The sequence below is a fragment of the Mustela erminea genome, chromosome 18, assembly GCF_009829155.1.
Source record: "Mustela erminea isolate mMusErm1 chromosome 18, mMusErm1.Pri, whole genome shotgun sequence".
Taxonomy (NCBI): domain Eukaryota; kingdom Metazoa; phylum Chordata; class Mammalia; order Carnivora; family Mustelidae; genus Mustela; species Mustela erminea.
Window position 1 is genome coordinate 2,975,317 of NC_045631.1, and position 13,493 is coordinate 2,988,809.

At 47.9% G+C, this 13,493-nt stretch overlaps 1 protein-coding gene across 2 annotated transcripts in view; it reads left to right on the plus strand.

The window, feature by feature from the left end:
* The first annotated feature begins 12,758 nt into the window (after nucleotides 1–12,758).
* Nucleotides 12,759–13,493, plus strand: part of NDEL1 (nudE neurodevelopment protein 1 like 1) — a 50,673-nt gene continuing 49,938 nt past the window's right edge. Inside the window, exon 1 of one of the 2 annotated variants that reach the window (XM_032320760.1) lies at nucleotides 12,759–12,859. The gene's annotated coding sequence lies outside the window, so the exon portion shown is untranslated. The remainder of the gene's footprint in view (nucleotides 12,860–13,493) is intronic. The other variant, XM_032320757.1, reaches the window with a different exon arrangement.

Below are 13,493 nucleotides of genomic sequence, written 5' to 3' on the forward strand. Positions count from 1 at the left end.
GAGGGGCCTAGGAAAATAGAGTCTATAATTAATTTTTTTAAAGATTTTATTTGTTTATTTGACACAGAGAGAGAGACACAGCGAGAGAGGGAATGCAAGACAGGGGAGTGGGAGAGGGGGAAGCAGGCTCCCCGCTGAGCAGAGAGCCCAATGTGGGACTCGATCCCAGGACCCTGGGATCATGACCTGAGTTGAAGCTTAACCAGCTGAGCCATCCAGCCCCAATAGTCTATATTAATTTTTGAATTGTGTGGATCGGGTGGTGGCTCAGCCATTAGGCAGCTGCCTTCAGCTCAGGTCATGATCCCAGGGTTCTGGGATTGAGCCCCACATCAGACTCCTTGCTTAGCAGGAAGCCTGTTTCTCCCTCTCTCATTCCGCTTACTTGGGTTCCCTCTCTTGCTGTGTCTCTCTCTATCGAAATAAATAAATAAAATCTTAAAAAAAATAAATTGGATGGATAAATGAGTGGATAGATAGAACGTGCGGATAGTGCGTGCTGATGGTGGGATCTAGGTATTGTGTGTATGGGTTCTCTGTAAAACTCTAAACTTTGCCATACATTTGGAAATTGTCATAATAAATGCTGGAAAAAGTATTTACTTTCTTGAGTAAGTAATACATTCAGATGATTTAAAAAATGTGGGGCGCCTGTGTGGCTCAGTCAGTTAAAGTATCCGACTCTTGGTTTCAGTCTGGGTCATGATCTCATGGGTCTTGGGATCAAGCCCCACGTCAGACTCCATGCTCAGTGGGGAGTCTTCCTGAAGATTCTCTCCCTCTGCCTATCCCGCCCCCACCCCTGCTTGCTTGCTCTCTCTTGCCCTCCCTGTCTCTCTAGAATAAATAAATACATATTTAAAAAATCAAAAAACAAAAAGTAAAGAAAAAGTTTAAAGTCCTGCTGTAGAGATTCCCTCCCCTCCTTTTTCCTTTCCTGACTGACCATGTTCTGCGTATCCCAAAAGGTAACCACTAATTTGTACCCATTAGAGTGGCTGTTTTAAAAAACAAAACAAAACAGAAAACCCAGAAGATAACCAGTGTTGTTGAGAATGTGGAGAAATTCAAACCTTTCCGCCCTGCTGGCGGGGGTATATAAAGTGGGGTAGCTACCACGGAACACATTATGATGGTTTCTCAAAAAATCAAATGTCGACTTACCATGGGAGCCTGCAATCCCACTTGCAGGTCTATACCCCCAAATAATTGAAAGCAGGGACTCAAACAGATGTTGGCACACTTGTGTTTAGAGTTCACAAGAGGGGCGCCTGGGTGGCTCGGTGGGTTAGGGCCTCTGCCTTCTGCTCAGGTCATGAATCTCAGGGTCCTGGGATCCAGCCCCGCATCAGGCTCTCTGCTCAGTGGGGAGGCTGCTTCCTCCTCTCTCTCTGCCTGCCCCTCTGCCTGCTTGTGATCTCTGTCTGTCAAATAAATAAATAAATAAATAACATCTTTAGAGTTCACAAGAGCTGGAAGGCGAAACCAGCCCATGTCCCCCAGCAGGTGAGTGGTTATACACAGTGTGATACCTACATGAAACACAGTATCAACCTTCATCAAGAAGCACATTCTGCCCCACGCTCGTGGGTGCACCTTGAGGACACGACGATGAGTGTAATAAGCCAGTCACTAAAGGACAAATACTGCAGGATTCCATTTATAGGAGGTTCCCAGAATCATTGGATGCACGGAGACAGAAAGTAGAACAGTGGCGGCCGGAAACTAGAGGAAAGGGAATGGAGTGTCATTTCTTAACACGTCCAGAGTCTCAGTGTGGGGGAAAGAAAAATGTTCTGCCCACGGACTGTGGGGCGGTCGGTGGCATGGCAGTGTGAACGTGCTGAATGCTCAGAAATGGCTAAGATGGTGAGTTTTATGTCTTAGGGGGTTTACCACAATTCTTAGAAGAGTTGACCCTTGTTGTTAGTGGTTATTCTTGCGAATCCTCTTTATCTTTATGCCTACGTGAGCAAATACAGAAATTGATTTGTATCCCTTCTCTGTCCCTCCCCCCAAAAGATAGCGCACTGTACACAGGCTTCTGCCTCATGCCTGTCTTACCTGGATCTACATCTTACTTGAATCTGCAGCTCCACGATCATACGTGGACAGTGTGCTTTTGGCATCCAAGAGCTTAGCAACTAACCCAAGGAATGTCGGGGACCCTCTGGCTTGGGAGAGGGAGGCCAGGGTCCTGGGCAACTTGGAGCTGGGCTCCCTCTTTCCTCCAGGCTGCATGTACGGGGACCGGGAGCAGGGGTGGCTCTTTCAGAGACACTCCTCCGTCCCCATCATCCCTCCGGAGCATCCCCAGGGGACTGGGATTCCCGAAGGTCCTGGCTCTCTTGCTCCCCCGGAGAGATGTCAGGTGTCCAGTAGCAGGGGCACACACAATCTTTCCACCTGCTGTGGGGATGGGGTGGGGGGCACGAGGCAGGGCCCACCCTAAGAGGATGGGGTCACTCCTGCCATTCAGAACCTTGTGCTGGGGCCAAAACTTTGATAAGAAGAGTAAAAGTGAGTCATCCCAAATATTGAAAGCCAAAAGGGACAGGGGGTGGGCAACGGGGTGGCAAACTTGGAGCCAGAAGCTGCAGGCTGCATCCTGAGGCCGTGGGAGGGGGGGAGTGGAAGGGGTGCAGGGGGAAGGAAGGAGGTGATCCAGGTGATCTGTGCTGGGGCAGAGGCTCTTGGTCTTGCTAGCACTGCTGTCCTGAGAGAAGACACCTGACAATGATCATCCTCCGCTGACCATGCTCCTGTGGGGGCCCTTGAACTTGCCATATTCAGGCAGTGGAGGCTCTGGGTGAGGCTGGGGCAGGGTGGAGGATGGGGGCTGAGCGGGCCGTGCCCTGTGCATGCTCATGGAGGTTGCAATTAAATGATGCCTGTGGACCAGGAAGGAGGTAAGTATCTCCTTGCTTTGCTTGAGAGTGTGTGTGTGTGTGTCTGTGTGTGTGTGTAGGATCTTGGACCCTCCTCCCGCTCTGCCTCCACTCATCAGCATCTTGACTGGCCTGAGGAATGTGGGCAGATGGGAAAGCCCAGCCAGGGAGGGTAGAGGACCCTCGAAGTATGGAGCAGAGGAGCCTCTGGTCCCCGGGGAAGCTCACGCAGAGACTAAGGCATTAGTGATCCTGAGGGTGCCCTGCTCCCCTCCCTGCCACCAGCCAGCAGAGTCCGGCCACATAGGGCTCCTCAGTGAGGTCACACCCCACACCATGCAGCCCGGGGAGGACTCAGAATGGGGTGCAGCCCTGATGGTCTACGCACCCCTGTGCAATGGTGGGACCCTGGCCTTGTTTCGTGCCGGCCAGCTCTGGGACCTGCTTTGGGGTTTCCATTTATTCTTGCTCCTATACATTTCCCGGGCTCACCTCCTCCCCCCAAGCCCGCCCGGGAGCCTCTGAAATCTCTATTTCCCCTTTTCCCTTCATCAAACCCCTTCGACTCTCCCCATTTACTACATAGTCTGGGGCTGCTGGTAGCACAGGCGAAACCTGGGGCCTTTGAACAGAAAACAAAGATGCTCCTTGTCCAGTCCCCTGCCAGGGCCCCAGGCTTGGTAGGTGGAATAGGGGCTGCTTTGCATTCCCAGCTCCCCCATGGGCCCTCAGCCCCCTTAGCCCCACTGCAGCATGGTAGGCAGCAGTCACTGAGTGTTTTCACAGGTCTCTCCCCATCCCTCCTTCCCGCCCTCCCTCTGAGGTCTTCCATGGCTCCCCACTGCCCTCCGTGCAAAGCCCGCGCTCAGCCAGCCCACAAGGCCTGCACTGCTTTTCTCCTTGGCTGTCTCATACCATGCAGCGTGGCCATGAGGCCGCTTTCAGTTCAGATCCCTTGAGGGCCTTGGGCCTTGGGGGCTCTGTGATTTTTTTCATGCTTTTTTTCCTTCCCAGTGTGAACATCTTTCTCCTTCATCACCTGCCACTCCCACCTGCATCCCTCTCTTTTAAGACCTTGAAGGAGGGGGTGTTGGCTCCTCTCTGTAGCCCAGGGGCCCCGTATCCTTCAAGCCCAATAAATCGATGTTTGTTAATGAATAAATCTACCTTCACAAGCCTAGCTCAAGGGCATGGGTCTGGGGGCTGGGGCAGTGTTCCAGGCAAGTTCAGGAAACATGGTTTTAACACTTTCTGCTCAACACTCCTTTGGAATCCACACAGAAGTCCCTTCCTCAAAGTCGTGATGGGCTGAGACCCTCCCATCTGGCTGGAGACAGGTGACTGAGCCCACTACAGGGTGTCCGAGCCTTACTTTAGCCACTGTTCACCAATGCTGTCTTTGAAAAAGTTTGGTCTCAAGCAGGTTCTGCAGGAGGTGAGTCTGGGGACGAGGGAGGAAGGCTTCACTACCTAGCATTTTGTCATCAGTGATTTTTGCCGTACCAAACTGCCCCATGGACAGCCGTTTACTTGATTTGTCTTGAAAAATAGAGAATCACATTTTTAAAAAGATTTTATTTATTTGACAGAGAGAGAGAGGGAGCACAAGCAGGGGGTTAGTGACAGGCAGAAGAAAAGGGAGAAGCAAGCTCCCCACTGAGCAAAGAGCCCTATGCGGGGCTTTCGCCCAGGACCCTGGGATCAAGACCTCAGCAGAAGGCAGACACTTAACCTACTGAGCCACCCAGGCGCCCCTAGAATCACATTTTAAACTTAAATATAGACTCTTGCCTCCTAAGCACCCATACCCCTGAAATCACACTTCTAACACAATATCCTTCTTCTTTTTTTTTTTTTTTTTTGGAAAAAAGTTTTTTTTTTTTTTTTTTAAATAATTTCTATACCCAGCATGGGGCTCAAACTCATGACCCAAAGGTCCAGAGTCTAACGCTCCATGGACTGAGACAGTGGGGCGGTGGACCCCGCAAGTTTCTCCTTGCGTACCGCCTGAAGTCATGCACATAGATAATGATGCCCTGAGACGGGACAGAGGAATGAGGGATGGTGGCCTGGAGGGCGGGCTGGTTGGGGGCACGGGAGTGGCGGGCAGGGGGAGACAGAGGCCTGAGATCTTAGAGCAGGAAAGAAGGCGCCTGAGGCTGAGCCCGAGGCTGAGTTTAAATGCTTGAGAGCCCTTAGGCCCGGAAGCCACAGAATGGAATCAATGAAAAGAATCCTGAGAGGAGACACCTTGGAAACGAGGATGAAACTGGCAAGGACAGGGGTGTGGGGTGAGAGGTGCCTGCCGAGGAGAAGCAGGGGTGGGGCAGCGGACTAGGCGAGCAGGAAGGCTGGGAGGCAGGTCCCAGCGGGCTGCGCCTGCGCACAAGACTGTGCACCTGCCAGGCACCTGGTCTGCGAGTGCTCCCGCCCCCTTGCCTCTCGCAGATGTGAAACTCACACAGCTGCCTTGCGGGGCACGAAACTGACACAGCTGCCTTGCGGGGCACCGACCGCAGGTGCGCAGGCGCTCTGGGACAGGTGTGGGAAGGGCGCCCTAGGTGTAAAAGAAACCTCTCCCCACTTCCTGGGGTCGGTGGCAGGAGAAAGAGAGTTCAAAGGGAGGCTTTGATGGAGGATCTGCTGAGCCTTCACACTTTATCTCGGAACTTAAAGCCTCCCTGAGGGTTGGGAGTCCTTGGGACTTGAGAAAGGTAAGGCCAGAGTCAGGGACAGAGTTGGGAGTGAAAAAACTTTACATTTTTTTCTGATTATTAAAAAACAAACAAACAAACAAAAAACAAAAACAAACCAAAAAACTTGCCATTGGGGGAAAAATGTAGAAAATTCATAAACGCGCACATGAAGAAGAAAAACATAAAGTCTACGCCACTTCTCCAGAGAGCGCCCATTAATGTTTTGGGGTTTGTTCTTCCAGACTATTTACATGTAATATTTACCATATATGGTGATGTTGAAATAGTGATGTATTATATAATATATGATTATCATAAGATAATAAGTGGGATCACATTGTATACTTTTAGGACCTGATTTTCTTTGGTGGTTACCTTGTGGTCTCCAATAGTCTTTTATGCCCCCCCCCTTTTCTTTCTTTCTTTCTTTTTTTTTTTAAAGAGAGGAAGGGAGGGGTGGAGGGACAGAAGGAGAGGGAGAGAGAGAATCTTAAGGAGACTCCACACCCAGTATGGAGCCTGAGGCGGGGCTTGAACTCACCACCCTGAGATCATGACCTGAGAGGAAATCAAAAGTTGGATGCTTGACTGACCGAGCCACCCAGATGCCCCATGTCCTCATTTTTGATAGATGTAGTCATTTATTTAATTTACTGATTTAAGGTGTTTTCAATTTCCCTTACTATAAAAAATTTCTGCAGGAAAAATTTTTCTTTCAAAGATTTTTTCTTTTCAAGATTTATTTATTTGAGAGGGAGAGTGTGTGTGCGTGAGCAGGGATGGGGCAGAGGGAGAGGGAATGGGGAAGCAGACTCCTCAGTGGGTGTGGAACCCATCACCAGGGCTTGATCCCACCACCCTAAGATCATGACCTCAGCTGAAACCAGAAGTTGTCACTCGACAGACTGAGCCAACCAGGTGCTCCAGGCAGTGTTTTTATTGAAAAATCTTGGTGCTGTTTCCTTAAAGTAGTTATTGAAATGGAATTGATGAGTCAAAGTATAATATGATTTTTTAAAAGATTTTATTTATTTACTTGACAAAGACATCACACGCAGGCAGAGAGGTCGGCAGGGGGTTGGAGGGAAGCAGGCTCTCTGCTGAGCAGAGAGCCCAGATGTGGGGCTCAATCCCAGGACCCTGAGATCATGACATGAGCTGAAGGCAGAGGCTTAACCCACTGAGCCACCCAGGTGCCCCAGTATAATATAATTTTAAATACTTGTGATAAATATTGTCAAATTTCATTCTGTAAATGTACCAGTTTAGACTCCCTCCAGCAGCATATAGAATTGCCTTGTCATCCTCACTCACCTTGCTTTGTCTACTCTAACTTTATCTTTACCAAAAAACAAAAAATCTGAAATTTTCCACCTCTCTGTTGCCACCATCAACATCCTACCTCATGACACTATCAGTAACTTGTTCAGAACCCTGAAAAATAGCCTCTCCATTTCCTTCCTGCTACCCCTGCCCTCCCTCACCTAGCTCCACATGGTCTTTGTTCCACAGAGTAGTCCAAATTATCCTTTTTTTAAAAAAGTAGGCTTCATGCCCAACATGAAGCTCTGAACCCACGACCCTGAGATCGAGACCTAAGCTGAGATCAAAAGTCAGATGCTCAACTAAGCCACCCCCGTACCCCTGAATTATTCTTTAAAAAAAATGTGTACTAGTTGAGTTTTGGTTCTGTTCAAGACAGACTGACTTGTATCAGACCAGAATTCCTTTAGAGAACAATGTAAAAATTAGATCACTTGCATAAGCACCCATGCTCACCCACACTGACACACACAGTTGTTTAAGGACTTCAGAGAGTAGCCAATGTGGACAGAACTTAAGTAGTCAGGATCCTGTAGAGAAAGAAAACACTTTGAGGTGAGGGGCATTGTCTCTACTGCTTTTCTTAAAAAAATTCCTTAAGGAATTTGCTGATTTGCTTGGGAGGCATCATGGATGAGCAGTAAATGGTGGTCTAATGTCTTGACATTGTCAGTGCTCAAAATTTGGAGTTCAGGAACTGGCAAAAAGAAGAATCTGGTTGACACCCTGGGGTTTCAGTTGAGATGTCTGCAGGGCTATGACCTAGAACTAAGGACAATCCAGACATCAGCCAGTCCATACAGAGTCTGCAAGTCTCAATCCTGATCGGATCAAACAATTTGACCCTACTCTAGCTGCCTGAAAAAAATGCCAACCAGAAATGTACATCTCTTCTGGAAAAATAACATCATTCAGAGACTTTGCAATTTCTCATTCTACCCAGCATCCAGCATTTAACAAAAACTAACAGATACACTAGAAGACAAGACTATATAAACAAAAACCAAGGGAAAAAATAAGATGGTAGAGGCAGACCCGAAGGAGAAAAAGTTAGTATTATTCTACATGGACTCCGATGTATTCAAGAAAGTAGAAGATTAACTAGAAATAGTTAAAAAAATTTTAAAGGTTTTGGTAGTCCCATTTGTATGTATGTATGTATGTATGTATGTATGTATGTATGTATCTTGAGAAGGAGAGAGGCAGAGGGAGAAAGAATCCCAAGCAGTCTCCATGCCCAGTGTGGTGCCGACCATCCTGAGACCATGGCCTGAGCCGGAATCAAGAGTCAGACATTCAACCAACTGAACCACTGAGATGCATCTAAAAATTTTATCTTAACCTGAGTATAGTTGACACACAATGCTACATTAATTTCAGGTGTGCAACATAATGACTCCACTTCTTTATGTGGTATGCTACTCAGCACAAGTGTAGCTACCACCTGTCACCATGCAATGTTGTTACAATGTCATTGACTATTTATTTCCTATGCTATGCTTTTTATTCTCATGACTTATTCACTCCATAGCCAGAAGCCTGGACCTCCCACCCCTTTCACCCATTTTGCCCATTCCCCTACCCCTACGAGCAATTCTTTTTTTTTTTTTTTTAAAGATTTTATTTATTCATTTGACAGAGATCACAAGTAGGCAGAGAGGCAGGCAGAGAGAGAGAGAGAGGGAGAAGCAGGCTCCCCGCCGAGCAGAGAGCCCGACGTGGGGCTTGATCCCAGGACCCTGGGATCATGACCTGAGCCGAAGGCAGAGGCTTTAACCCACTGCGCCACCCAGGTGCCCCCACCCCCGCCACAAGCAATTCTTAAATTGAATGGGAAACTGAATGGAAATTCTAAAACTGAGATATACAATTACTGAAAAAAAAAAAAAAAACTATAGATGAGTTTAACAGCAGGTTAGATACAACAGAAGAGAGGATTAGTAAACTGAAAGATAGGTCAGTAGAAAATAGTCTGGAGCATGGTGTGGGGAGAAAAAGGATGGAAAGTACGAAAAGAAAAGAGCATCAGAGAATATGAAATGTGGTGTAAAGTTCTAAATACATTTAACTGGAGTCAGTCAAGTAAAGGAGAGTGAGTGACCGGTTCAGAAGCAACAGTCGAAGAGTTACTGATTACAGATTCTACGATCTTAATGAAAGACATTAAATCACAAGTTCAACAAATGACACATCTCAAGCAAAATAAATATAAAAAAATCCCCACATAGGCACATTGTGGTAAAACTTCTGAAAACCAAAGATGAAGAGAATTTTAAAAAATTGGCTGAGAGAAAAAGACACATCACTTTTAGGGGAGTAATAACACTATTGATAGCTCATTTGCAAGACAGGTGAGGGGATCCAGGAGACAGTGGAAGTCAAAGCTATGTGTTATAAGCTTTAAATGAGTGAAGGAAAATAACTGCCTATCTAGAATTTTATATAGAAAAAATATTCTTCAAAAATGAAGAGGGGGAACAAAGAGGTTTACAAATGAAAACAGAGAGAACTCTTTGTCAAGAGAACTGAAATAAAAATTACTAAAGGACACTCTTTATGCAGAATAAAAATGATCCCACTGGGAGCAAAGAATGAAGGGATGAATGAATGACAAGAGATACACGTGTAGAAAAAATACATGAATATTGACTGTGCAAAAAACCAATATCTTAGGAGTTTAAAAATATGTGAAACATTAAAATAACTGACAATAATAACCATAAGGTAGGAGGGCAATAAGTAGAGTAAAATTGTAAGAATCTCAATTTGTCTGGGCAGTGGGAAAAGCAGAAGTTATAGTGGATTAATAATTCAAAGATGCACATAATTTCTTGATAGCCATTAAAAGAATAATAAAAGAATGTATAATTATGAAACTAACGGGGAAAAGAGAATCATTTTAAAAATCAAATTTAAGGGGCGCCTGGGTGGCTCAGTGGGTTAAGCCTCTACCTTCGGCTCAGGTCATGATCCCAGGGGCCTGGGATCGAGTCCCGCATGGGGCTCTCTGCTCAGCGGGGAGCCTGCTTCTCCTCATCTCTCTCTCTGTCTCTCTGCCTATTTGTGATCTCTCCCTCTGTCAAATAAATAAATAAAATCTTTAAAAAAAAATCAAATTTAAGAGGTCCCTGGGTGGCTTGGTTGTAAGCGTCTGCCTTTGGCTCAGGTCATGATCCCGGGGTCCTGGGATCAATCCCCATATTGGGCTCCCTGCTCTGTGGGAAGCCTGCTTCTCCCTCTCCCACTCCCCATTTGTGTTTCCTCTCTCGATGGCTCTCTCTCTCTCTCTGTGTCAAAGGAATAGATAAAATCTTTGAAAAAAAAAAAAAAAGAAAGAAAAGCTTGGGGCACCTGGGTGGCTCAGTTGGAAGAGCGTGTGACACTTGATCTAGAATTCATGAGTTCGAGTCCCACCTTGGGTACAGAGATTACTTAAATAAACAAATAAACTTAAAAAAAAAAAGAAGAGAGAATGTAAGAAAGGTTTACCTATTTATATTTCTATTTACCTATTTGAATTTCTTCTGCTATGATCTTATCTGTATCTTTTGCCCAGTTTTCTAGCTGTATGCTTTCCTTTTCTTACTGATTTTAGACGGATATAAATACAGGCAAATAGAAACATATGCCTGTAAATATTGTGAATACTTTCTGTTTTAAATCTTTAAGCCTTGCTTTAAGTCAAGTTTTAAACCTTGACGTCAGAACACTAAGCACCTGTTTGGACCACTTGTTCTGATGTTGGGCAGAAGAGGACTGGCCGGTTGAAGTCAGGGTTTGCATCCAGTAGGAGCTCAAGAAATGTCTATTGGTCAAACATGGGGTACTGCATTACTGCTATGTACAGAGTGAGGAGTTATCTGAACCGGTGGCAGGAGTAGTGAGGAGTGAGTAGTGAACAGTGGATCCCCCAGGCGGGCGAGAACTGAGAGAAACCCGGAGAAAGAGCTCAGCCAGGGCTGGGGCTCTTGGCCAGGATGCTGGAAGCAGAAACGTAGGCTCATACCTAAGTAGAGCCAGCAGGTGGCGCTCTAAAGACGCGCCGTTGCCCTCCAGACTTGCAGGGGGCCAAGATCTTGATCAAGCACCTAGAAGTGGAAAGTGAGGCATAGGGAACTTTAAGCCCTAACTTTTTTGTTCTGTGCTTCCTCCAGAGGTGAAATCCCCAAGATCAAGAGCCCCGTGGATTTTGTTTTTCCTATGATTGCTCTCCCTTTGGGTGCCTGTATAGCACATCTATTCACTTCACATTGGACCACTGTGCGTCCAAAACTTTGAAGAGCAAACCAATGACTTGGGTCTTTTGTGAAAATGAAAGTTCTGATTCAGTAGGACTGCGGTGGGGCCCGAGCTTCTGCATTTCTAACCAGCTCCCTGGTGATGACTCGCGCCCAGCCGCTCTCAGTCCCATTTCTAGGAGCAGGGGGAGGGCTCTGCCCCCAGAGCTTGCCAGCTTCTGGAGTAAACTCTCGCTGAAGTGTCTCCGGTACAAGTTAGAGAGAGCGTGGGTCCCCTCGCTGGGGGACCTTGGGCAAGCTGTGTGACCTCTTGGGGTCTCAGTTTCCTGATCTGCAAAATGGGAAGGGGGTGCCAGCCTGGCTCAGTGGGAAGAATGTGCAACTCTCGATCTCGAGGTTGCGAGTTCAAGCCCCACGTTGTGTGTAGAGATTACTTAAAAGCAACAACTTAAGAAAAATGAGGAGAGTTACAGTTACTACCTTAGAGAGTGGTTTGAAGGTTAAAGCAACATTTAATATGGTGCCTGGCACATAGTAGGCCTCAACAAGGCTTGGGGCACGCTTAAAGGAGAAGCCAAGTGGGCACCCTGGAGGAGTGGCCGAGTGGACAGAACAGTCTTGAAGAAGGTGCCATCGTCCGAAAAGGAGGAGGTCAGGGAGGTGAGGGCAGAGAGCCAGGAGGAGGGCAGGTCTCCTGATCAGGTGCCAAGACTAAGGATTGCTTTTGAGGGAGATTTGAGGTTGCAGCAGGCTAAGCAGGGATCTTTCTGGAAATGGTGAGAGTGGGTGGGATCTGGACTGCCAGCCACGTCAAGTGTGCCTTGTTGCCGCATTTCACATCTTTGGGGATCTTAGGAGGTTGTGATCGGAGCTAAGAGGAGCCAAGGCTCACCCTGGCCCTGCCTTCATGCCAGGCTTTGCCAAAGCCCGTTTAGCCTCCTCCCACTGCGATGGGGTCCTCAGCCCAGGCTCCCGTGCTTGCCTGTGTGCTCTGAACAGGGTAGTGTTTCCCCAGCATCGCGAAGGCCGGAGCACATTTACGGACTAACTTCCGGTGCTCTGCTGAACGTTCTGGGGACACAGAGACACAGCCTCCACTCTCCCTGGGTGACCCTGGGGAGGTCGCATGTCACCACTGGAAAGGAATGGTCTGTGTGGGAACTCACTGAAGCATCCACAGACCTGCGAGGCCGGTACTGGGGTCACCTCCATTTCATCGAAGGGGAAAAGGAGACCCCAAGCAGCTCGTTCCAGGTCTCCCAGCCATAAAAGGGGTGGGCGGTGGCCCTCTGCCTTCAGTTCATGGGCAATGCCAGATGCTAGGCAGCTCCTGGCCTCGGTGACAGCTTTGCCCTTGCCCTTCCCCTCCAAATACAAGGACAGGGGCGGACCTGCACGCAGTGACAGTGGGGAAGCTTGAAGGCCTGGCTCAGGATCCAGGACAGTACCCGATTTCTCTCTTCCCTTGCTTGGCACGGAAGGAATCGTTTCTCCACTCTAGCTGAGTGAGGAGGCTAGCGGGGTTGTCTCACCTCAAGATCACGGGGTCCCCTCCGCCTTCGCGGCCAAACCCACTTCCTGTCCTTGTACCTCTTTTGTCATATGGTGATTCTCACATTTCCTGTTGACTTCTACTTCCCTTTAGCTGGTTCAGGGCCAGCAACTGTGGGGGCTGCTGTTGGTCTGATCGACGAAGCCCTGGACACAGGAGCAGGTACAATGCGATGGTGGCGGGGGATGGGGGAGGGGGTGGGTGGTGTCCGATTGGATGTCTGGGCCAGGCGAGGGCCAGCCGGAGGCGCCCCAGAGCGGGAGGGCTCCCGGTGGTCGGCGGACCCTCTCTCTGTCCATGGGACTGGGGGCACCGTCAAAGGCAGAGGTCAGTGTTGTGAAGTTGGTTATGTCCCTGTGGGGGGAACACCAGACGTTGCATTGATGGTGGCGTCCTGAAACCCCGTGGTCTATCCCCATCTCCCCAAGATCCCATCACCCTGATTTGTCTTTCCTGGGTACCAGATAGCATTTTCCAGGCTTGCAGACAGGGTCTCTTGGGTTCAGACAGGTTTATCTCATGTGATGCTTAACATTGCGCTGAGCTGACCAAGTTAGGAGATTGCCACCAGGAGTCCCAGCTCCTTGTCTCGTTCATGGGCAAGTCACTCCCCTCTGAACCTATTTTCTCATCTAGAAAACGGCACCATGTCTCTCTTTCAGGGGACTTCTTGTCTTAAGCAAGACAGTGATTATGAAAGTGTTTTATAAACTATAAGATGGTATCTTTCAGAATTTGAGATTAGTTTTATTTCATTTTCTAAATGGAACTCCACTTTTTTTTCCTGGTATAGAAA